This window comes from Helianthus annuus, chromosome 9 (assembly GCF_002127325.2).
Source record: "Helianthus annuus cultivar XRQ/B chromosome 9, HanXRQr2.0-SUNRISE, whole genome shotgun sequence".
NCBI lineage: Eukaryota > Viridiplantae > Streptophyta > Magnoliopsida > Asterales > Asteraceae > Helianthus > Helianthus annuus.
Window position 1 is genome coordinate 58157860 of NC_035441.2, and position 25958 is coordinate 58183817.

At 36.5% G+C, this 25958-nt stretch overlaps 1 long non-coding RNA gene across 1 annotated transcript; it reads right to left on the reverse strand.

Moving 5' to 3' along the window:
- Window positions 1–22301: 22301 nt before the first annotated feature.
- On the reverse strand, window positions 22302–23984 carry LOC110874359. The gene is made up of 3 exons (XR_002555875.2): window positions 23909–23984; window positions 23748–23803; window positions 22302–22543 (listed from the first exon to the last, which is right to left on the reverse strand). It is a non-coding gene; the product is annotated as an uncharacterized LOC110874359 (long non-coding RNA).
- Between the last annotated feature and the right edge of the window lie 1974 nt (window positions 23985–25958).

Below are 25958 nucleotides of genomic sequence, written 5' to 3' on the forward strand. Positions count from 1 at the left end.
ACGGACTTACGGTTGATTTTTAATGAATATTTCCGTAAACTGCGATCAGAATGGTAACAAATCTGATTGTAGTCGAGAAAATTATTTTTTATAAAATATGGGTAACAAATTGGACTTTGATATTTTTACACAATAAATTTTGGAACATATGTCATATTCTGTAAAAGTTTGGAGATTTTTAGAAAAGGTTAACTATTTTATAAAAATCCTCGAAAACAGTCCGGTTTCGAGTTATAAAGCTGAAATGAAGTATGCAACGTTTTGTTTGTCGATATGTCGATTTGGTGATTGAAAATGAACTATTGGTTTTATATAAAAGAAAATGATATGCTATTAAAGCATGGACACCTCTATTTACAGAGGATACCCTACCGAAATTTTCCGAGAATCCGAACACTTAGTAAAATATTAGAGAAAGTAGGTACGAAATAGTTGTCTAACTATTTTTCTAATATCGATAGTTAAGTTAAAATAATTATTATTGTTTTAACAAAATAATACCTAAGTAACGCAAATCAAAACACTAAACTCCAAGCCAAGGCACGACCCGCTCGTCTAATAGACATTAGTACGTTGTAGGTTGTCGTGTAGCGGACAGGGTTTGAGATTCGATTCAAGACGCACTACTGTGAGTACATAGTCCCCTCTTTTACTGTTTTCCAAACATTTTGGGGTGAAACACATGTGCCTACTTGTTACTTTCGTGCTTTCGTGTTTTCGCATTGTATACTTGCTATGTTCATTAGTACATTGTTTTACATGACATTTTTACGCTATGTATGTTCATCATACTTAGTGCATTTGTTTTACATGACATTTTCACGCTATGTATGTTCATCATACTTAGTGCATTTGTTTTACATGACATTTTCACGCTATGTATGTTTCATCATACTTAGTGCCTTTGCTTTACATGCCATTTTCATGCTTACATTTTGGGTATGACATTTGGTTTGTTTAAGTGGGACAATATACATTCATTAACATTGATCACGCCGCTCGTTAGTAGGTAATGGTACCATAGGAATTGACAACTCCCGTTCCTGAAATCCTGGGTATGTTTGGATTGGAAGGAATGACCGAATTCGATTAAAACATTTAGACAGATAGACCTTTAATTTGTTTAAAGGTTTATCACCACAGTTGCAAGGCTTGGATGTATGCATTTTCACAATACCGCATAAATGTCTGTATTCATTATAGCATGCATTTTCCACAAAACATAGCGTTGATTTAAACCAGGTTTTACTTCAATACACTGTTTTGTGCATTTTTCCTATGGTTTAGTTGATACATATTTCACTAACCATACATTGACATTTTGAGTACACATTACATGATTGATATTTGACATAGATAATGTTGATATTGATATAAACATTTTGACATGGCTTTCACAATGACATTTGACAATTGGTTTAGACATGGGCAATTTACATTGGTGGTTTGTTTGGGTAAGTGATTTGAGTAACGAGACGTGTGTAATGTGATACAAGCATGGTGGATACGCCGCTGGTACTTCCTATATATAAGTGCTTGTATTATATTACATGTCGTAGCGTTGTTTAAATCATTCAATTTGGACCTATACATTTTATACAAATAACAGATTTTCACAAGACAATGTTTTACAAAACAGTTTATTTTATACATCTTATTTTACTTGGTTATCCTTTTAACCATACATTATTCTTTTACTTGTACATATACATATCTATCATCGCTTTTCAAATGATTTATAAAACAAAACATTCTACAAGGATCATGACTGACTTTTGTTAAGCAACTTTTTCTAAACCTATAAGTCATGAATCCTAAATCAATAAAACCTATGTACTCGCCGGCATTTTTATGCTGACGTACCTATTTTCACATGTGTTTCAGGAGATGATGCATAGGATTGATCAAGATACACATAGGCGGACTTGGGCCTTAGTGACAATAAAAGATGCAAGACAAGTTAATTTTGTTATACTTAATTGTTTGTTAAGACATTGTAACTCTTTTACTCAATAAAACAATATTTCAATTTTCCATGTGTTATGAAACAATGATTCTGTTACAACACTCCCCGACGATTCCGCCACGTTTTGTTGTTTTACGTGGTCGGGGTGTGACAACCTCCACCCCCTTGCCTCGCCATGTACTCCCGGATGCTACCGATATCATCTTGTATATCGTTGACGCTGCGCTCGATAGCTCCAACCCGGTGGTATGTGTTGTTGGCGAGGTTGTAGGTGTTCCTGGTGCACATAAGGTTTTCCTGCAAAAGATCATGTAAACTTTGAAAATTAGGAAAACCGCCTCCTTGAGAGGAGGATTGACCCGGATCGCCTTGGGGTGGGTATTGGAAATGTGGAGGTGGTGCATGAAGAACTAGGGCCTCCTGCGGGTTCCATGCGTAGCCTTGCGTCCTCTGAAAGCTCACCGTCCCGTCCTCCGCTTCATAAAGCAAGTTCATGGCTCGGCAAATATGATAATCGACTCGTCCCGACCATGGACTCCTTTCGAAGGACCTTGGGATATTCGTGAAGTGCTTGAAAAGACGGTACACCCATCCCCCGAAGAAGATTGGTGTAGGAGCAGAGGCAAGGCGGTTCAAGTGCATGTTTCGCAGTAGGAAGTAAGGAACATCGAGAGGCTTCTGGTTGTGGATGCAGTGAAGGACAACCAAATCTTTCAACCCAACAACGCCACTACTGTCATGGCGTTGGTTCAGCGAGTACGTGAGGAGCCTGTGGATGTAGCGGTATAGCGGGTCCCTCAGTTTGGTGCTCTTTGTGCTGCTCGGGTTGTAGATTCCTTCACCTATTTGAGCCCATGCGGCTTGGCGTTCGGTTGCATCCAAGTCTCTTAACCCCCCTGTATTCTCTTCATTTCCCGCTTCTTCATCATTGTATAGCCCAATGATGGCTCCAAACTGCGCCATGGAGGTTCTATAGGTGGTCCCTCCACATCGAAATTCAACCGCCTCATGATCAAATGGTTCGCGCCTTGAGTTGAAGATGAAGGTGCTATAGAACTCCATCGTGCATTGGTGGACCGACCGAAGTCGGGCAGTCAATGCTACGTGCAGTGGACCCCTCACAATGTTGTTGAAGCGGTCCAGTTGGTTCACCATGGTTAGCAAATCAGTACATGCCCGCCTTGGGTATTCTTCGGGTCTTGTTTGTAGGACCTCGTAGCGTGCCCTAGCGTCAAGTTCGTTTGCACCAAACCTTGTGAATTTCGACATCTGAAAAGAATACATAAAAAGTTAGTACGAAACCAGGAAAATTGGATTGGAAACTGCAAACAGTGGGCTGGACACGGCCCCGTGTTCAGCGGACACGGCCCCGTGTCCAGGCGTCTGTAACCCAAAAATTTCATTTTTCGTCCCGGTTTCGAAAACCTGAAAATTTTTAGCCCAATAGTAGCGGTTTCCCCCGAAAATGAAACCCTAAGTGTCATTTTTCCAAAAACAAACCACTTACCCTTTCAATTTCGTGTTTTTCGGTTCAAGAACAAGGGTTTGGGTTTTTAGTTGGAAATCGGACGAATCTATCAACAATACATGTCTATTTACTTCCTTCTACTCTATTCTAAACTACTACTAACAATTTTCATCAAAAATTTTGAGTTCGATTCGGATGAACATGAAGAACCCTAGATTTTTCCCAAATTTTTGATGTTTTAACTACATGCAAGTAACTAATCTAACTACTAAGAAGGATAGAATCATACCTTGACGTTGTTAGATTCGGTGGTGACGTTCGAAATCTGCAGAAAATCGCCTCTAACCAGAGAGTTTTCGGTGAAACGGGGCGTGTGGAATGGTGTAACTGATAGGAAAAGAGGGTTTTATTCCCGACAGTCGCCTCGACACGGCCCAGTGTCCAGCGGACACGGCTCCGTGCCGGGCGAAGTTTTTGAAATTTTTTTTTTTTTTTATGTGCTCGTGTGCATGCCCCTTATTTCCGAAAAATGGTTAGATGATTTACTGGTTTTGAACGTACACTTACCTGTAACATGTCGGGTACGAGTTTATTCGTTGACCGTTTGTAGTGCGATTTCCTCTTCCTCATCCTTAATGGATCCTCTGTAGAATTTCAGCCGTTGGCCATTGACTTTAAATGGTGTCCCATTTCGAGTTTTAATTTCTACTGCACCGTGTGGAAAAACATGGGTGACGGAAAAAGGTCCTGACCACCTAGATTTTAACTTATCAGGAAATAATCGAAGTCGTGAATTAAACAATAGAACTTGGTCTCCAACCCGAAATTCATTAGATATAATATATTTATCATGCAAATTTTTCATTCTTTCTTTATAAATTTCGGAGTTAGAATATGCATAATTCCTAAGTTCTTCTAATTCGTTTATTTGACAAAATCGATTTTTACCGGCAACTTCTAAATCTAAGTTTACGTTTTTTATTGCCCAGTAGGCTTTGTGAGCGATTTCTACTGGCAAGTGGCAACTTTTTCCATAGACGAGTTTATATGGGGTTGTGCCTATAGTGGTTTTATAAGCAGTTCGAAAAGCCCATAAAGCGTCGTCTAATTTGTCGGCCCATTCTTTTTTATTTATTCCTACGGTTTTCTCAAGTATTCGTTTTAAACCTCGATTAGTCACTTCGGCTTGCCAATTTGTTTGAGGATGATATGCTGTCGAGACCCGGTGATAGACCCCATACCTTGTTAATATTTTTTCGAGTTGATGATTGCAAAAATGGGTACCTCTATCACTTATTAAAGCCTTTGGTGTCCCGAAACGAGAGAACAACTTTTTCAGAAATTTTACCACCACTCTCCCATCGTTTGTTGGAAGAGCTTCGGCCTCTGCCCATTTAGACAAGTAATCTACTGCCACAAGTATATATTTGTTTCCCTTTGAAGGTGGGAAGGGTCCCATGAAATCGAGTCCCCACACATCAAAGATTTCACAAACGAGAATGCCATTTTGAGGCATTTCGTTTTTGGAAGAAATATTACCTGATCTCTGGCAGGCATCACATGTCTTTACAAGGTTTTGTGCATCCTTGTAAATGGTTGGCCAGTAACATCCTGAGTCAAATACCTTTCGTGCGGTACTTGCGGCACCATGATGTCCTCCGTATGGACCTTCATGACAATGACGAAGTATTCTTCGCGCTTCATTACCATGGACACACCTTCGGATGAGTTGGTCGGCACACATTTTGAAAAGATAGGGGTCTTCCCAAAAGTAATGCTTTACATCGGCAAAGAATTTTTTTCTTTGATGATGTGGCCATCCTTTGGTGACTATACCGCTAGCTAAGAAATTAACGTAGTCGGCATACCACGGTTCTTGTCTACTTTCCATCATTTCCAGGGACTCCGTGGGAAATTTTTCGTTGATTTGCTCGTCCCTGGTTGTCTCCAAAGCTGGGTCTTCTAAGCGTGAGAGATGATCTGCAGCAGTGTTTTCCGCTCCTCTTTTGTCCTTGATTTCAATGTCGAATTCTTGGAGGAGTAGAATCCACCTTATCAAACAGGGTTTTGCGTCTTGCTTCTTGAAGAGGTACCTGATGGCTGCATGGTCTGTATAAACTACAGTTTTAGAAAGAACAAGATAAGAACGAAATTTATCAAAAGCAAATACCACCGCTAGTAATTCTTTTTCTGTAGTTGTATAATTTTCTTGTGCATCATTAAGAGTTTTACTAGCATAATAAATTGGGTGGAAATGTTTTTCTTTTCTTTGTCCTAAGACTGCTCCAACAGCAAAGTCGCTTGCATCGCACATGATTTCGAAAGGAAATTTCCAATCTGGCGCTATCATGATAGGTGCGTTGACTAGCATTTCCTTGAGGGTTAGAAATGCTTGATTGCATTCCTTGTCAAAGATGAAGGGTGCATCTTTTTCAAGTAATTTTGTTAGAGGTCTTGAAATTTTTGAAAAGTCCTTGATAAACCTTCTATAGAATCCGGCATGCCCTAGGAAACTTCTGATTGCTCGCACGGAGGATGGAGGAGGTAATCGAGAAATAGTCTCTATTTTTGCTCGATCAACTTCCATTCCTTCGCTTGAGATCTTGTGACCGAGTACTATTCCCTCTGTTACCATGAAATGGCATTTTTCCCAGTTAAGGGCGAGGTTAGTTTCCTCACATCGGGATAGCATTCGTTCAAGATTATCGAGGCATTGGTCATATGAGTCTCCAAAGATGGAAAAGTCATCCATGAAGACTTCCATTGTCTTTTCGATCATGTCATGGAAAATGGCGACCATACAACGTTGGAATGTTGCAGGCGCATTACATAGACCGAATGGCATGCGTCGATATGCAAAAGTTCCGTAGGGACATGTGAAAGTTGTTTTCTCTTGGTCTTCTGGTGCTATCGGTATTTGAAAGTAACCTGAAAAACCATCTAAGAAACAATAAAATTTATGACCGGATAATCTTTCTAACATTTGATCAATGAAGGGCAAAGGAAAGTGGTCTTTCCTAGTTCCTTCATTTAATCTCCTATAATCTATACAGACTCTCCATCCTGTGACGGTTCTCGTTGGTATTAATTCATTTTTCTCGTTAGTTATTACCGTCATACCTCCTTTCTTTGGGACTACTTGGACTGGACTTACCCACGGGCTATCGGAGATAGGGTAGATTAGTCCGGCGTCGAGTAGTTTGATGACTTCATTTTTAACCACTTCTTGAACATTGGGGTTCACTCTTCGTTGTGGTTGAATTACTGTCTTGTAGTCATCATTCATTAAAATTTTGTGCGTACACATGGAAGGGCTTATTCCTTTAATATCTACAAGCTTCCAAGCGATCGCGTTTTTGTGTTTTTTAAGTAAGTTAACTAATTTCTCTTTTTCTATATTACTTAATTTAGATGAAATAATTACGGGTAAACTACCATCTTTGCCTAGAAAAGCATATTGCAAACCTTTAGGAAGTTCTTTGAGCTCAATGGGTGGGTCTTTAGAAGACACCTTATTTTGTGGTTCATCTAGATCAAGAACCTTAAAAGTTTGTTCTATGGCTATCTCTTCTTCGACAAAATGGTCTTCTTCGTTGGTTGTATCGGGTGGTTCAGCTTCATCTTCAATTAGGGGGTCATTGTTGCCAAAAGGATATTTCATTGAGCGCTCAAGATCTATGCTCCTTTTGAATGCCCCTAATTGAAGAGGTAGATTGTTGAATTTCCGGTTCTTCAAAGCTTTATGAGTTTGTACAAAAGGTTTTCCCAAGACTAAAGGAGCGTCATCTAGGATGACAAAGTCGGTTGGGATTACCATTTGATTTGTTTGAACCAAAACATCCTCAACTACACCGATTGATTTTATTAATTTCCGATCGGATAGAAAAATGGGTATTTGAAGTGGAGTAAAATCACTAATACTTAATTTTTCAAAAATGTAGTTAGGCATTATGTTAACGCAAAGATCCTTATCGATGGTTATATTACTAATAAATGAATTTTGAAAGAAACATGGAACCGGTGTGATGTTAATTTCAAAAGGGTCTTCTTTTATTAGCGAGGTTTGATCATTAGTTAACTTAACGCTTACTAAGTCTTTGATTTTAGCACTAGTGTTTAACTCTTTTAAAAACTTAGCATGAGGGGTTATTAAACAATGGTTTTCGAAAGTAGGTGACAAGAGGTTAATTTTTTCAAAATTAGACTCTTCTTGAATTTTAACGTTATCGGACTCACCATTTTCGTTGTTTAACTCATGTGTCGGTTTTTCACTTTCTTGTTCTTCCATTTTTACACTTTCAACTATCTCTACGTTATTATCATTTTTTAGCTCTTCTCTTGCGCGGGATTCCTCTTCCCTTGCGCGAGACTCTTTTATGCAACGTTCGATAGTTTTAATGTGTTCTAATATCCTATTGGTCACTTCGGTGAGATTGAAAGAATTCGGATCCTCAAAGCTTGAATCCGGTTGTTCGATCCTTGGTTCCTCATAATACTCATATGAAGTAGATGGTTCACACCATTGTTCTTCATTGTAAGTATATGATGGATAAGGGTCGAAACTTTGTTCTTCATAGTACTCATATGAGGTGGGTTGTTCACGCCATGGTTCCTCATAATAAGAGTATGAAGGTGGTGACTCATATGTTGAATCTTCAAAGTATGAGTATGATGGCTCATACCTTGGTTTATCAAAATATGAGTATGAGGGAGTAGGTTCATACCTTTGGTCTTCATAGGATGTGTATGAAGTTGATGGCTCGTACCTGGGCTCCTCATAATGGTTGTATGAATTGGATGGTTGATATGAAGTATTATATTGAACCGAGTGTGCGTTACGACAATTAGTGCAATAATTACCCCTATAATCATCCTCATCATAGGTGTAGTTGTAACCTCTTGAGTATTGATCCATAAGAATCACTCAACAGATCACAACTGAGTCTCGGGACCAGAAAACAAAAATAAGACGGAAACAGAAGCTGGACACGGCCCCGTGTTGAGTGAACACGGCCCCGTGTTCAGGGACTGTATCTGGGCGTTTTAATTAAAGTTACTGGTCACGTTGAGTACGGGGGCGTGTTCAGTGAGCACGGCCCCGTGTTCAGACTCTGTATCTGGGTATCTACTCTAAAAATATGCAGCACGGGGGCGTGTTCAGTGAGCACGGCCCCGTGTTCAGGCTACTGTAAATGCAAAACTAAACTAAAATGCAGAAAAATGCGCGCGTTTTAAAAAGGTTTTGAAAAACTGATTAGGCCGTCGATTTTAAGCTTTCTTAAAATCCTTGTGTCCCCGGCAACGGCGCCAAAAACTTGATGTGCGTGAAGTGTGTTATATTTTTTTAGATATATATTTAAGCCCTTTTTACACTTTTAGCCAAGTTTTAAATTTATAAAACACGATATTTACTAACACTAAACACACATATGGGCAAGTGCACCCATCGTGGACGTAGTATAGTGTTGGTAAGATACCGAGGTCGTCCAAGGACACAAGAGCTTTTAATACCGGTTTATCCTCAACGTCTAATCAAATCAAAAAGGTTAGAAAAATGTTTTAAACTAAGAAAAATAAAAACTAACTAAATGCTGAAAATAAAAATAAAATAAAAACAGATAGACAAGATGAATCACTTGGATCCGACACGTGTATTAGTATAACCTTTGATTATTTTCGCACTTTTGCACTTGTTTAAGAGATTATCTTAGTTATTGTAGTAGGCCCCTCTTTTGAAGGCGACGTTACCCTCAACCCAGTAGTTTGAGTCAGCAAGGATACAATCCTAAAGGGTCGGATTATTGAAAGATAATGAATTAAGTTATTAATGCAAATTATGGTAGGCCCCGCTTTTGGCGGTGACGTTACCCTCGGCTAAGTAGTCTGAGTCAGCAGGGATACAGTCCTAAATAGCCGGGTTATAGTATTAATAGTAGTTAACTTATGAGGGGGTCAAAGAGTTTGGATCTCCGCCATCCAATACCTATGGGCATTGAAGGAGATCCTACTAAATTTCACCCAGGTCCCAAGCAGGACCTCTAAACGCTGAACAAGGGCAAGACCCTTACCAAACCGTTCCCTTAACCCCCGACCAGGTAGCCAACATACCTCCATATAGACCGTGGAGATATGAATGGTGAAAATCTTTTATTTTATATAGACAGTAAAATAACGCCAAGACACCACGGACAAACGATAAGGAAAGATCACCTTCAACATAAGTAACTAGTTATTAAAGTCATTAATACAAAACCAAATAAAAAGTGCAAAAGATTAAAAATAAAAAGTATTATACTAAACACTTGTCTTCACCAAGTGATGTAAGAGACTTAGGCAAACATGGCCTTGATTGTCAAGAACTCTTACGATCAATCTTGGATCCCGAGACGACTCACACACTCTACGATGGACAATGGATGATGGTGGTGGATGATGGTGTTATGGTGGTGGTGGGTGGTGGATGAAGTGTGAGAGAGGTGGTGTGCCAAGGGATGAGAGAGAATGAAGCCAAGCTCCTCTATTTATAGGCTGAACAGAAGGCTGGACACGGCCCCGTGTCCGCTGGACACGGCCCCGTGCCCGCCTGACACTCTCTCTCTTCATTAATTGTAATTGCGAATTACAATTAATGCGCCTGCTGTACTTTCACCACGCCCCCGTGCTCGCTGGACACGGCCCCGTGGTGGGCAATGGAAGCTTCTACTGGTTTGTCTTTTCTGCTGCTTCCTGGGCACGCCCCCGTGTTCGCTGGACACGGGGCGTGTTCAGACTCTGTTTCCTTCTTTTTGCCTTGGGAGGTGCCGTTGAGGGTCCGGGCAGTCCACTTTTGTTCCTTTTCTTGTATTTATGGTAGAATTAGTGGTCTTTTTGCTTCTTTTGTGATTTTGAGCTCATTTCATCCTGAAAATACAAAAGGAAGACAAAAACACTCTTTTTCCAACATTAGTACTTAAAAAGGGTTAGTTTTATGCCTTAATTGATGTGTTTTATATGTTGCATTTTACACACATCACTTTCCGTGACACGTGTCTTCGTTATATTGGACATGATTTTACGAGGTGTTACAAAACGGTAAAAAAGGGGACTATGTACTCATTTGGGATTGCTTAATACTCTTGGAATTAAGACCAATTAAAGCTCGAAGGATCATGGAATCAAACGACACCTAGTATAGGTAACAATGTTAATAATCGGGTCCTAAACCGGAGGATAGGATAGAATGAAGTTCTATAAATCAAATGAGTATTGGAACTCATACATCATGATTTAATGTTATTAAATCAGTTTAGATGTCAAAAGTTTGATTACATACGTTAAAAATGAATTTATGCTCAAAAAGGGCATTTTAGAACTCATACATTCTTATTAGAAAGTTATCCGAAGTGCTTTTGACCCGTTTCGACTCATTAAGGTAGTTTAAGCTACTTTAACGTGTCGTTTGCGTAAATATAAGGTCGGATGGTTATTTTTGTCATATGTTAAGTCTTTCATGCCCAAACATGTTTAAAAATGTTATTAAATCAGTTTAGATGTCAAAAGTTTGATTACATATGTAAAAAATGAATTTATGCTCAAAAAGGGCATTTTGGTCATTTTTAATGGGCATATAAACGACTTAACGAATAACTAACCAAACTAAGTGACCATAAGGTATAACCTTAGTAGGTTATTCCCTATACAACTATGATCACATAATATGTTTGGTCGGATCCTAATGATCGACCAAACAGGTCGGGTTCGAAAGTCTAAGCGGTTGTTAAGACCGCTTGACTTACGACCCTAAATAAGCGCTAAACTAGTAGTGACGAGTTAAACATGTTAATACATGTTTAACTAAATTGGAAAACTGATTTTGAATCAAAACAAAGTGTTTTGATATGTTTTGATACCCGAAAATAGTTCCGTCGTAAAATGCACATAAACGTGCATTTTGACCGAAACTTTGACTCATCACCACGACTAGTTAACGTGGTAATCAGAAGGTATAATCGTTAGGGATTATAACCTTCGTGATTACGATCACGATGCAAAGTTCAATTGAACTTTGATTTGACCAATTCATAGTCAAAACCGAAAGTCAAATGGAAGTCAAACTGTTTGACTTTCAGCTTGTAATTGCTAAAATGAATGAACAAGCCATGAAAGAACACTTACAAAATGCTCTAAGGCTATAAAATGAACTAGAAAACTCTGGTAAGAGGGCTCCAAACAAGTGGTAGCCTCTACTTAGGGTTGCAGAGATGAGAAAATGAGAAATGAGCAATGAATGAGGAAATGAAGCTTGCTATTTATAGTTGTTGGGGGTACACAAGATCATGACATGTGTATGAGTATTGCCCAAGGATTAATCTTGACCATACAAGTGTGTGGCTCATGTTAAAAGCCTTGGAGAACACTTGTCTTGGTCCCAAAACAAAGAAAACCATCAAAGAAACAACTTGGAAACCAGCTGGAAGCTGGTAACCAGCTTGCTGTCGAAACAAGGGGGTCGCGCGGCGTGACAGAGGCACCCCTTAGGGGTCACGTGACGCGAGGACATGTATTAAGGTTTCAGAATTTGACAGGTTTAGTCCCTGCACACTTTTAAGCATGTTTTCGACGCGTTTAACCCCCGTTAACCCATTTTCAAGGTACTACAAGGATTTAAAGCATAGGGGACTTGAAATATGCTTGGATATATCATGAATGTCGGTTCGTTTGGTCGTACAATCGCGTTTTTGGTTAATTACGACGAAACTCGAACGGACGCGAAAAACGATCCAAATTACGCGACGAATGGTATTTTTGCATTCCTATCACTAAAATATAATTTTTAGTGATTACGAAAATGTTTGGATGTCCAGATATGGTCAGAACGCAAGATATGCACGTATATGCAAACTTTCACAGTTTTGACGCTTTTACTCCCTATGATCAAATAAGCGTATTTTCGCATACCGAACCCCTCAAAACTTATTTCTAAGCTATGTTAAGGGTATTTAGGGTGTGTTTAGCTTATGATCTTGTTCCGGAGTGTACGTTGCTATAAGAATTGGCAGACTTTTGCAGTTTGACGCAAATAGTCCCTATGACGAATAAACTTGTTTTTTGCCATACCAAACCATTCAAAACTTATTTCTAAGTTATGTAAAGGTTATTTAAGGTATGTTAAGCTTGTGTAACTGTTCCGGAGTGTATGTCGCGTTAAACTGATTACGTTTACGTAACAGTTTGCGTATAACTTTCCAGAAAATGTTTAAGGGTTTGAATTTGAACAAGGATTAATATTGTGCAAATATCATAGATAATTACACAATCCACTAAATAAAACACAAGGTTTTATTGCTTACGAAATTGTTCGGGATTGGTTGGTGATAACTGTAGGCATAGTTGTCACACCATATTTGTGGGTACTGTAGCAGTCGATGTTGAAGTATTGTCACCGAAAATTGAGTATTCAGCGGAAATTGAGTGTTCGGCTACAACAACATTTTCTGATGTAGACATAGATTCAATAGTATGGATATCAAAAATAGGTCTTTTATAAGCTGAAATTGACCTAACTTTGCTAATGTCATTATCAGATTGACGAGGAGGGTATATATGTTATGAATCAGAAGATGCAATCTGTATTACAAAAGGGTTACAAGTGAAATTATGTTTATTTGTATACAGATGACAAAAAAACATAATCGGACAAAAAAAGGATGTACTTTGTTGCGATTACCTGATAAATGATGTATTCAACTGAGTAATCATATAAGGACGATCCGGATTAGTTATCGCAGTAGTGACTTATGAGCAGATGTATGAATGTCACCAGATGGGTCAATTTATGCAAACTAGTTACATAAACCGCACCGAACGCGAAACATGCATAACGGGTAAACAAATGAGTCATGAACAGGCTTCCTAAGTTAATATGCCTTAAATAGGTTGTGATATCAGTAAGATACCTTCCATTATGCCCAAAACGAATTTAAACTCAAATTTAGCCCTGAACGGGTATTTTGGTCATTTTAAAGGTTATAAAAGAGGTTATTTATTAATCTGAGGTTTAGGTCTGATATAATCAGTAAAAATACTTAATTTAATAAGTTACATCAGTAGGGTATTGCATATATGTGAAATTTATCATTTATAACCAAACTATGCACCAAAGGGGCATTTTGGTAATTTCACATAAACTTTAAAGGTCAAATCTGGAAATCTGAGTTTAAAACTTTTGCATACTGTTAAAGTATAAAAATTTACTGAAAACATCAGTAGGTATTAAGTCTTATATGTTTAAAAATAGTTTTAATCCATACTATGCGTTTAAAACGCGTAAAAGTCGGTTTTAAGTGATTCTCGGGTTAAAATAGGAAATCTGAGTTTTTGATTAGTTTATAAATTTCAAAATATTTTATTTATCATATAAAATCAGTAGCAAAAAGTTTGGTATCAAAATGTTATGTAAAACTCATTTTATTCAAGAAAAGGGTATAACCGACAATTACTGAATCAAAGCTAGAACCCTATCTTATGCTCAGCCTAAAAATAAATAAAAAATCTTCAAAAATCCCCAAGTATTATATTATATCAGTGGGTAAAAGGTTTGGTGTAAAAATTTGGGTTTAGATAGGCTTTATGCTAATTATGCCGTTTAATTAATAAAAAGCTTTCTAATTACGATATTGAGCATAACTCTTACTCTAGACCTCAAACTGATGTCAAATTTTTAGGACAAGTTTATAAATCAGTAACAAAGGTTATTGTCCTTTCACATTTTCAAAAATCTCGTTTTAAGGTCAAAAGGGCATAATAGTCAACATGTAGGCATATAACGGAAACATGCAAATGAATCGGATAACTAAGGAACCAAGTTGTATAACCTTAGGGGGTTATACTAACCTATAACCTGGTCCTAATTGAGCTCTAAGGCATTTCTAAAATAATCTAAATCGGGTCAGAACTGAAAGTCAAAGTAATAGTCAACTTTTGTGACTTTCAGTTGCGAACCGAGCCTAAACTTGAAATTGTCGGTTTGAACATGCTTAGACATGTTCTTACATTAATTACCAAGTTATACAAGTGATAAAACAGGTTTCATGGCTTCTACATTGTTAATTATGTGTTTATTTGAAAATTAGCTTTCTGTTGACTTTTTAATATTAGGTTTGACCCGACATTTGACCAAGTTAGGGTGATAACCAGTAGGTGCCCTCTTAGGGGTTTATTATCTACATAATTACCAGCTTATAGCTACTTTTAATTTGACAAGATCATACCAACAAGGTCTACAACTGATCCCTGATGAATTGCAAGTGTCCCTATGCATGAAAATCTGTTGGCCAAGTTCCTGTATTCGAATACCATGCAAGTAAGGCGGTGCAACCTGCTGAACAGGCAACTGTCAATTTTTAACTGCCAGCGACAGCCTTACGGACCGTAAGTAAGATCCCTTGCGGTCCGCATCCACCTCTTTATGGACCGTAAGATAATACTGATGCGATCCGCATCCGAATCTGGTTTCGATTACCCAGTTACAGCCTTACAGACCGTAAGCCTAGGCTCATACATTCCGTATCCAATGACCAGAAGACAAAAACTTGTAAACTTTTAAGCTTTGACCATGCGATCTTTTATAACTCGAATCTTCAGTCTTTATTAGCAGGAGGGGACCATGAATCAGGCCTTGCATGCCCTTGAGAGTGTTGCCATGCACTTACATATTTTGGACTTTATTGATGAAGGTTTTTAATTGAGGATTTGTCGTAAAACTCATAGGATCCATCCACTTAGCAAATTGAATTGTGCATTATCAAAATAACCAGATTTGAATATATCAGATGTTTATAGAACGTATTAAGGTTTAGGATCTATAAAAAGGTCACTCAGAGGTTTTAATTAACATGTTGACACTTTTTAATCCTACCATACATCTATCAACTTGATACGGGTTTATAACACGTTTACTTTCCGTGACACGTGTCTTTGTTATATTGGACATGATTTTACGAGGTGTTACAAAACGGTAAAAAAGGGGACTATGTACTCATTTGGGATTGCTTAATACTCTTGGGATTAAGACCAATTAAAGCTCGAAGGATCATTGAATCAAACGACACCTAGTATAGGTAACAATGTTAATAATCGGGTCCTAAACCGGAGGATAGGATAGAATGAAGTTCTATAAATCAAATGAGTATTGGAACTCATACAGCATGATTTAATGTTATTAAATCAGTTTAGATGTCAAAAGTTTGGTTACATACGTTAAAAATGAATTTATGCTCAAAAAGGGCATTTTAGAACTCATACATTCTTATTAGAAAGTTATCCGAAGTGCTTTTGACCCGTTTCGACTCATTAAGGTAGTTTAAGCTACTTTAACGTGTCGTTTGCGTAAATATAAGGTCGGATGGTTATTTAGGTCATATGTTAAGTCTTACATGCCCAAACATGTTTAAAAATGTTATTAAATCAGTTTAGATGTCAAAAGTTTGATTACATATGTTAAAAATGAATTTATGCTCAAAAAGGGCATTTTGGTCATTTTTAATGGGCATATAAACGACTTAACGAATAACTAACCAAACTAAGTGACCATAAGGTATAACCTTAGCAGGTTATTCCCTATACAACTATGATCACATAATATGTTTGGTCGGATCCTAATGATCGACCAAACGGGTCGGGTTCGAAAGTCTAAGCGGTTGTTAAGACCGCTTGACTAACGACCCTAAATAAGCACTAAACTAGTAGTGACGAGTTAAACATGTTAAAACATGTTTAACTAAATTGGAAAACTGATTTTGAATCAAAACAAAGTGTTTTGATATGTTTTGATACCCGAAAATAGTTCCGTCGTAAAATGCACATAAACGTGCATTTTGACCGAAACTTTGACTCATCACCACGACTAGTTAACGTGGTAATCAGTAGGTATAATCGTTAGGGATTATAACCTTCGTGATTACGATCACGATGCAAAGTTCAATTGAACTTTGATTTGACCAATTCATAGTCAAAACCGAAAGTAAAACGGTAGTCAAACTGTTTGACTTTCAGCTTGTAATTGCTGAAATGAATGAAAAAGCCATGAAAGAACACTTACAAAATGCTCTAAGGCTATAAAATGAACTAGAAAACTCTGGTAAGAGGGCTCCAAACAAGTGGTAGCCTCTACTTAGGGTTGCGGAGATGAGAAAATGAGAAATGAGCAATGAATGAGGAAATGAAGCTTGCTATTTATAGTTGTTGGGGGTACACAAGATCATGACATGTGTATGAGTAATGCCCAAGGATTAATCTTGACCATACAAGTGTGTGGCTCATGTTAAAAGCCTTGGAGAACACTTGTCTTGCTCCCAAAACAAAGAAAACCATCAAAGAAACAACTTGGAAACCAGCTGGAAGCTGGTAACCAGCTTGCTGTCGAAACAAGGGGGTCGCGCGGCGTGACAGAGGCACCCCTTAGGGGTCACGTGACGGGAGGACATGTATTAAGGTTCAGAATTTGACAGGTTTAGTCCCTGCACACCTTTAAGCATGTTTTCGACGCGTTTAACCCCCGTTAACCCATTTTCAAGGTAGTACAAGGATGTTAAAGCATAGGGGACTTGAAATATGCTTGGAAATATCATGAATGTCGGTTCATTTGGTCGTACAATCGCGTTTTTTGGTTAATTACGATGAAACTCGAACGGACGCGAAAAACGATCCAAATTACGCGACGAATGGTATTTTTGCATTCCTATCACTAAAATATAATTTTTAGTGATTACCAAAATGTTTGGATGTCCAGATATGGTCAGAACGCAAGATATGCACATATATGCAAACTTTTACAGTTTTGATGCTTTTAGTCCCTATGATCAAATAAGCGTACTTTCGCATACCGAACCCCTCAAAACTTATTTCTAAGCTATGTTATGGGTATTTAGGGTGTGTTTACCTTATGATCTTGTTCTGGAGTGTACGTTGCTATAAGAATTGGCAGACTTTTGCAGTTTGACGCAAATAGTCCCTATGACGAATAAACTTGTTTTTGCCATACCAAACCCTTCAAAACTTATTTCTAAGTTATGTAAAGGTTATTTAAGGTATGTTAAGCTTGTGTAACTGTTCCGGAGTGTATGTCGCGTTAAACTGATTACTTTACGTAACAGTTTGCATATAACTTTCCAGAAAATGTTTAAGGGTTTGAATTTGAACAAGGATTAATATTGTGCAAATATCATAGATAATTACACAATCCACTAAATAAAACACAAGGTTTTATTGCTTACGAAATTGTTGGGGATTGGTTGGTGATAACTGTAGGCATAGTTGTCACACCATATTTGTGGGTGCTGTAGCAGTCGATGTTGAAGTATTGTCATCGAAAATTGAGTATTCAGCGGAAATTGAGTGTTCGGCTACAACAACATTTTCTGATGTAGACATAGATTCAATAGTATGGATATCAAAAATAGGTCTTTTATAAGCTGAAATTGACCTAACTTTGTTAATGTCATTATCAGATTGACGAGGAGGGTATATATGTTATGAATCAGAAGATGCAATCTGTATTACAAAAGGGTTACAAGTGAAATTATGTTTATTTGTATACAGATGACAAAAAATATAATCGGACAAAAAAAGGATGTACTTTGTTGTGATTACCTGAAAAATGATGTATTCAACTGAGTAATCATATAAGGACGATCCGGATTAGTTATCGCAGTGGTGACTTATGAGCAGATGTATGAATGTCACCATGAACCATCACCATCAACCCAACCTATAAACAATACACTTATATTCAAAACTTAAACCATACAACTTATCATTTTTTATCGAATCTATGAAAAAGGATCGGTTACCGTGGCTCAAACTTCATGTGCAGTTGCAGCTCCAATCTTCTTATCTACTTTTTAAGTATTCTGCACTTGTTGAATTATAAATTATCGAGTTATATTGAAGGTTGCTAGTATCTATGTTTACAATAAAAGTATGTATGGTTTCTCCAAAACAAAAAACTCTTATGGACCACCACATCCAAAGTGAGTTTGTTATCTTCTAGTTTGTTTTACCCAAAATTATAGACCACGTATATGAGTTTAGTAAAACGAACATGATAACACTGAAATCCCTGTGTGGCCCTTTGTACACAAATAATAATTATGTAGGTTCTTAAAAACCACTCAATCAAAGCACCATACAAAAGAGAATGCAGTTTTTTTGTTCTACACCCCATGAAAAAAAAACTAAAAAATGGTGTGGTGGGTTTTTATCTGGCTTGTTTTGTTCAAGATCTGAAGGTGTTCATGATCTAAAAAAACAAATGAAATAAATCATAAAAAAGGACTATGAAATTGAACGCTTACTATCTCGTTGAACAGAATCTCCAAAGCAAAGAGCAAATCTGGGCAGAGTAAAATAGAACAAAATTAGGGTTTGAAAGTTTGATGAAATTAAGAAAATATGCATGAACCAATGTTGTTGCCTAATGATGAACATCAAACAACCTCAAAAAGTTGGTTTCGCGGCTCGAACCCTAACCGCCGCCATCACTGTCCATCTTCAGAGGTTCCACCACCGCAGCTTCGTCGCATACCTCTTCCTTAACATGACGATCGTCATCTCTAGAACCAGAGAAGGGACAAAGATAGAGTGTCGCAAAAACCAAGGAGGAAATGTTAGATCTGAAAGTGTATTTGTGGTTTGTTTTTGTTCAGATTTGAAAATGTTTAGGGCTTTTGAAATTTAAAAGGCCGCCCAAAAGATTTAAGGGTGTTTAAAAGCCACGAAATCCGTTTTTGCATTAGAACATTGTACATCATTCGATCTGGGAGAAACCCTAGATCTCAAATCGCCATTGAGAGAGAGAGAGAGAGAGTGAGAGCAGAGGATGAGATCTAGAAACCCTAGTCACGTAATTGTGTCCGCGTGTTTGGTTTGTGTGAAAGGGTATAATTGGAAAGTGAAGTTTTCTGGTGCTTAAAATACTTGTACATCATGCTTTATGGGTGTTTTAAGGAAATTCCAATAACCTTAAGAAGTCCTTTGGATATGTATATTATATATAGTATAGATATATATATATATAAAGTGTATTATACAAAATGGCATAACGTACGCTACGTACGTGACATGAAATCGCATGTTATAAAATAGTATGGATGAAATCGCATGTGATAATTTTGATGAAATCGCATGTTGGTTTTTTGTAACAATTTCGCATGTTATAACTTTGATGAAATAGCATGTTGCTTTTTTGTACCAATTTCGCATGTGGTATTTTTTATGAAATCGCATGTTAGAAAACTAACATGCGAAATTGTTACAAAATACCAACATGCGATTTCAATGTGGGATGAAGATCTAACGGCTAAGATGATCGCGTACGTAATGTAGGATAAGGGCTCTTTTACGTTAACCTAACTCTATATATACAGGAGAAGGATCCGTTAGGAACCACCCTTTATTGCGAGAACCGCGAGAACCAAGTGTGAACACAACCAAAAAACACTTAAAAAAATAAAAAAAACACCCAAAAAAATTATTATTTTTTTACTGTTTTTTATAAAAAATCGCTATATTTCGTCACTAAAAACAAAAAAAACAACAAAAAAAAGGTTCGAGTAACAATTATCCATGCACATGTGCATATGTATCATTTCTTTGACAAATTCCGCAATACATTACTAATATCAGACAATTGCACTTTTTTTGAGGTAAAGGGATTACCCCAGGTAAATTTTATAAATGAACTAATAAGAACAAGGGCATGCCCAAATCAGACACGCCAACTAAGCTTGACATACCAACGCCTAGGACACAAGAAACACAGCCCAAAAACAAAACCAAATAAAACAACTAGCACAAGCACGACCACATCCAAATAAAAACGACTAAAATTCTAGACTCAGCTAGCCTGGATCCTTCACCGCATCGTTAGGAACGATCTTCCATGTCTTCAGCAGGCTCTCGTTGTTTGATTCCCTTTTAAACTTGAACCCCATTAGACGTAAACGAACAGTGCTCTTAATCCTCTCAGTCACCGCATCCACATTAGCCGTAGTGTTGGAGAACAGACAATTATTCCTCTCTTGCCATATGAAATACGTAGTCGCAGCAATTACCAGCTTACCTATAATATGCTCCGTCTTCTTAGTACTTGCATTTTGTTCCATCCAGGTCATAACCGAATGCCAGGAGTTGTCAACATTACCCATTTTAACCATAAGCTTAACTGCATTCCACACTTTTGATGCAAACGAACACTGAAAAAACAGATGATCTCTTGAATCCCGATTGTTTCTACATAGTGGACAACACATAAGGTTTAAATTCGTTGCACTACTCACCTCCCAAGCAGCAAGCCGATCTTGTGTTTTAAGCTTGTTCTTAATTACTAACCATAAGTGAAATGAATGTCTTGGAATACATTGAGTAAACCATACCCCATCAACCCAAGGAACATGAATCTGCCTATACCGAATGTTGTGCCACACTTCCGACGACCCGAAATGACATGAGTCTCCATCCCCAGCTCTTACTACCACGGCCCTGAATATCCCAAAAACTACCATTCATTTACACTACCATTCATAATACACTACTTTTTACATTAACAATATTAAAAATGCACATGTGCATTTATATGTATGAACTTGTTATAATATTAACAACACTAGAAATGCACATGTGCCTCTATATGTATGAATATGTTATAACGTGTTTTGGTACACCACTTTGAATACACCTTCCCTTTCATCTATCATGCCATCCATAATACACTACCATTACCTCCTACCATCTGTAATACAATATCATTGCCTCATACCATCTATAATACAATACTATTATCAATATTTCACTTTATTACATGTACATCAACACCCTTTATACCATCCAAACAACATATTACATCATAAAGTGTCAAATATAATCAAACCATCAACCACTTGATATAACTAAGCAAAACACATGTATTAGGGCCGACTTCATCATTTTAAATCACAAACTTTTTGTACGAAAACACGTTATATGATTGTTATACATAATGATACACATGTGCATTCTTAATATCGCTAATGTAAAAATTAGTGTATTGACGATTGTAATGTAAATGAAAGTGAATTTTTCTACTACTGGTAATATATTACCGAATTTGTCCAAGAAATGATACATATGCACATGTGCATCCATAACTGTTACTCGAAAAAAAAAAGATATTTTTGGTAACGAAAGATATCGATTTTTATTAGAAAAATATTTAAAAAAAAATTTGTGTGTTTTTTGGATTTTTTAGGTACCACCATCTACAGCCGTCGATGAGACATAAATCGGAACCAAGAGGTCAGATCTACTGATTTCTACTAGAAAACCACCATCTACAGTCGCCGATGAGACCTAAACCGGAATCAAAACTCCAAACATTATTAAACAAAATTGTAACAGAAAAGCTGAGAGAGAGAACGAAAGGTTCACCTGAGACAAAGAACCACCATCTACGGCCGCCGATGAGGGTTTCTACCAGATTACCACCATTTACAGCCGCCGATGAGACCAAAATCGGAACCGAGAGGTCAGATCTGCTGATTAGGGTTTGTTTGAACTGTTTAAATTGGAAACAGTTTCATCGAGAGGTCAGATCTTGCCACCAATAGCCTTAAATCTGAACGTAGAGGTCATATTTATCATGGATCTGGTGAAATCTTCATCAATAGCCATGAACTTTCTAGAATCGCTAGAGATAGAGAGAGGGGGGGGGAGCAATTGGGGTGAAAATGAATTATGAAATGAGAAAATGTGATAATAAGAGAAACCCTAATCAGAAGTATGGAATGCGTGTTTTTATTAAAGAGGTGTACATGTGCTTTAGAGACAAACTTTTCACCTGGTCAATGTAAAAAATTATCATATGTTACTAAATACAAAAATATGTTCACATGACTCACCATACACACAACATAAAGGGCACAGACCTGATTGCACAGTGATGTTTCGAGCCAACAAGGAATCCTTGGTTGGTAATCCCCACCTATAGGGTCCACCACTAAGCACAAGTGATGTCAATATCAGTAGAAAGACTCAAGGTTTGATCCTTGCCATCACGTTCATTTATCGCATGTGACCTTCAAAGTTCCTTCCCATGCCTGGAAATGTTTAAAATTTTCATTTTTAGTGTAAGTTACGAATAAATACAATAATACCAACCATGTAAAACCCTTTAAATTGAAAATATTATCATATTATTTTGTATGCAAAACCATATGGACATCTAAGTAATTTCAAAACTTCATCTTCATGACCAGGCAAACGTCAAACGTTTAATCACTTCTATAAAAATGGATCATAAACCTCATATTAACCCTTCTCTAATTCCGCAGTTTCATAAACAATCTAATAAACCAAACTACTAGTGACAAAAGTATGAATAACCTTCAGTAATAAATAACAATATCATATTTTTAATTAAACCCAATATGTGTCTCTTTTTTTTATGTGTGTATGTTCATTCTCGATTCATATGTTCCATCTTTCGATGTCTAGGTATAATGATCGTTACCAACATGTGAGCATTCTATCCAATTTCAATAATTATTGAACACGTTTGAACCCAAGTATTTGTTGTTTGAACTGAAAGAATATATCCAAACTTAGTGCTTATAAACTACAAAATGGTATCATCAATTCAATACAAGTTCTCATATATACCTTCATAACTTTATCTACATAATCATTTTAATTCCTAGTTTACGCCCATTTTATTAATTTATAGTAATTTGGCCACATCCAGGCGAAAACCCTCATTTTATACTAAAATTCTCATTTGAACATTTTATCAAACACTTGGCGTGTTTCGGATTTCTACTAACTTTAATTTGATTATTCTTTAACCCAAATCACCAAACTATACATGATAATGAAGTTGTCTAATACTCAAACATAAAAAATCATCAGCTTATAAATATGCAAGCTCATAACAACTAAAACTCATTTGGTTACTTTACCTCTTTATTAATTTATAGTAATTAGGCCACATCAGGCAAAAACGCTCATTTTATACTAAAATTCTCATATGCAAGCCTTTAAACAACCCTCATAGTATTTATGTTCATGTTACTTCTTTAAGGTTTCAAACATATTTCATAACTTATACATGGCATCTACTAAATTATAAAGTTCCTTGAACATGTCATACATAAATATGCCTTTTAGACTAAAAATCCCCAAATGTAGTTAAAAACCCTAGAGTGTAGAATCATAAATTCATCACGCACATTAATAAACATAGAAATCTTAAAGTTTAGGTTAAGAAACACATATCAATTTTGACAAAATAGAAGAGATTTGTACCTGTAAAGGATATCACAAAAAGACGGGATTCGAACCTGTAGGCAACTTAAGAAGCCCTGAACCCAAGATGAAAAGAAGAATGTGATTGGGTTCAAAAAGATGAGTCAGATAATCAGGAATTACAGAAACATCAAAGAAGTTATATGAACATAGTTTCTTACCCGATAATGCTTTGCTCTGAATGATGAAGATACTTCCTGCATGTTCTGATGTTGAAAGATACGAAGGGTTTTATAGGTTTTTTGATAGAAACAAATGTTCAGTCAAGGAAAATGATTAAGGAGGTGCAAAACAAGATTTAGTTTATGTTATGCTTACCAATTTGAAGGCTTGAATAATCTTGGAGGTTGGTTTCTTCAAGATTGAAGCTTTAACATTTTTTAACATGTAGGAGAGAGAGGGGGTGTTAGAAGGTTTTGGCGGAGAGAATAGACAAATAGAGATTTCAAAATTTGAATTTGTATTATTTGGATTCCAAAATCAAGAAGCCAAAGAACCACTAGTTATTCAAATTTCAATGGGCGGGAATTTAAAATTCAGGAATCTTGAAAATCAAGTATGGTTTAAGAGATTTGTGTAAAAGACAATTTTGTCCTTCCAATATGCTTATTAATATAGTATAGATATGATTCGGTTCAAATGAAAACCACCACGAGTTGTGAGAACCGTGAGAACTTTTTATTCCTGCCCGAGTAGTGCCAAATTTTTTTCACAAACGTAGATGAAAACATTATAAACACAACTGTAAAAAAATTGTCAAGACGTTAGTTTTGACTGATGCAAGTTTTTTATGCGCTCTTGTGTAAAGTTTTACAATTGATAACTATTTTTTTATCAGGGCTTAAAAAAAACTTGCATAAGTCAAAACTAATGAATCAACAATTTTTTTTTTACTTTTTTACGGATGTTTTTATAATGTTTTCATCTACATTTGTGCAAAAAAAATTTGGCCCAACTTGCGCGGGATCAAAAAGTTCTCTCGGTCTCACAACCCGTAGTGGTTCTCATTTTAACCCATCTATATACATATATATATATATGTGTGTGTGTGTGTGTGTGTGAAAGATAAAACGAAAACCTACTTAAGTTAAGAAAACTCAAGAAAATCCTATGTAACATATTTAGTTTTTTCTAAAAAAAACACGGAATGTAACATAAATGTATTTGAACATTTTTAAAATAAATGTAAAAACCACCTACTAGTTTTTTTTTTTAAATGTTCAAAATTTGTATGTTACATTTTTTTGACATATATATTATGTAACATGAAATTTTTAATATTTTTTAAAAAACAAACTACTTGGCGCTTTTTTGTTTTTATTTTAAAAAAAATTATTCAAATATATGTATGTTACATTTCCTATTTTTTTAGAAAAAAATAAAAATCTTACATGAGGTTTTTACAAAGGTGTTTTGAGTTTTCTCAACTTAAGTGGGTTTTCGTTTTATCCTATATATATATATATATATATATATATATATATATATATATATATATATATATATGGTTCATAGAGTGAACACTAGTGTATTTGCGAACTGAGTGAACAAATCCTGACCATTGATTTACACACGTGTATAGCCATGATTTTTACTCAGTTCGCAAATACACTAGTGTTCACTCTTGAACCAAATCATATATATATATATATATATATCAAGGAAAACCCTACCAAGTTGTGAGAAATTAGAGAACTCAGCATTCTCGTGCGAGTTTTGCTCCCATTTTTGTCACACCCCTAGATTAAAGTGTAAGAAAGACTGCTGTAAAAAATATTAAAGAAAAATTCGAAGTGGTGTTTTCGGCCCCTTACAACAGCTTTAAAAAGTTGATGACATAAGCATCACATCAACTTTTATAATATTTACGGCTGCATAAATGAAAAAAACTAGTTTTTTTATTTCTTTGGAAAAGTTGATTTTTTAACATTTTTAGTAAAAAAAATTTGAAAAAATCTTTCGTCAGGCCGAGTTCTCAAAGTTCTCACAAATCGTATAAGTTTGCATTTTACCCTAACCCTATATATATATAAGTGAATTATAGGGAGAAATCTCATATGAGTTGCAAAAACTCTGAAAAACTAATGGATGGACATAATGTTGCTGAGAGTCCAGGATTCAGCGGATTAGACGGAGTTTTGGCCCCGATAAAACTAATTCGGTAGAATATTATTATTAAGAATGGAGTAGAAGCAGAAAGCTACGTCATAA